Genomic DNA, 1,322 nt, shown 5'->3' with positions numbered 1-1,322 from the left:
AATGATTATCTGGTTCCCTTTTAGGAGGACTTAACTTTCTCTTCTGATTATCTGATTGCTTGCCAGGAATCTGACAAACAAGTGAGCAGGAGTCCCTTCACTAATTTGGACTCACCCATTGTATGGTATGGCAGTAGTTATTAAGTTGGGTCAAAATAGCTTTAGACAATTTATAAATGTCCTCCCAAATTTTTCTAAATATAATGCATTCATTTCATTTTTTAATGACTATAATATAGTGTATTATGAAAATCTCTAAGGTCAAATCATTTACTTTGTTTTTAAATTCGATTTTCAAATATTTGTAAAATACCTCTATCACCTTGAAGAAAATTCTTTAGTGCTTGCTTCAGCAGCACATATACTAAAATTGGAATGACACAGAGAAGATTATCATGTCCCTATGAATTAAAAAAAACAATTAAAACAGAAGATTCTTTAACACAATCTTACTAGAGAAACAATGATGATTATTTGTAAATGATGTAAAACATTAACTTAATAAACCAAGGCCCAGTGTCTCCTAACACATGATTAAATGGTATTAATAAATAGAGAGCAGTTACATCTTCAAAGTAAGAAAAAAATGTTATTGTATTGCCAAAACACAGCTAAATAAAACCTTTTCCTACAAATAACTTTTATGCAATTAAAAATACATCAAATTTAATATAAAAGCAAATGCAATTAAAAAGAATAAAATTCAAACAAAACATTGTCATATGACAAGTGTTGCTTTGTAAAACTAAATTGCTATTCCCACCAATCGCAGTACTCACTGCTCGGGCAGAGGTGCTGTGGGGTTGTAACTTTTAAATGAATCATAATAAATGTGGGTATTATATAAAGTATTGTTACTCTACTTTCTTTTTTAAACTGCACTCTACCTTCAAAAGAAGAGTAGAAAAAGTTCCACATCCAAGGAAATAAGAAAACAAACTATAAATTAAAAGCACAAGAGTTGTATTTACAATATACTGTAAAATTGATAAACATAGTAGAAAAGAAAACCAGTGACAATTTATAGCTCCCAAATTTCTGAAAATGGTCTAGAATTCACACATTCTTAACACTGTCCTTAGAATGAGAGGGTTTAAGACCATGGAGAAAACCAAGGGAGAAGTGACTATGTCCCCCCAAAAACCCCACTTTCATAATGCAGAGAAGAAGGTGGGAAAAGGAAGCAGGTGATGGCACCCATGTATTCCAGATTTAGCCACCTAATCTAGAGTGTGCTGAAAGCTGAGGAAAGACGGTACATGTGGAGCAGGAGGAAAATGAAAGATCTGGCCAAGAGCAGATGTACAAATATAGTAACAAAG

At 32.3% G+C, this 1,322-nt stretch overlaps 1 pseudogene; it reads left to right on the top strand.

Annotated features, from left to right (window-relative positions):
* The first annotated feature begins 340 nt into the window (after positions 1-340).
* On the top strand, positions 341-439 carry LOC114495813 (annotated as a pseudogene).
* The last annotated feature ends 883 nt before the right edge of the window (positions 440-1,322 follow it).

The sequence above is a fragment of the Phyllostomus discolor genome, chromosome 4, assembly GCF_004126475.2.
Source record: "Phyllostomus discolor isolate MPI-MPIP mPhyDis1 chromosome 4, mPhyDis1.pri.v3, whole genome shotgun sequence".
Lineage (NCBI taxonomy): Eukaryota > Metazoa > Chordata > Mammalia > Chiroptera > Phyllostomidae > Phyllostomus > Phyllostomus discolor.
This window is presented reverse-complemented; position numbering and strand designations above follow the sequence as displayed.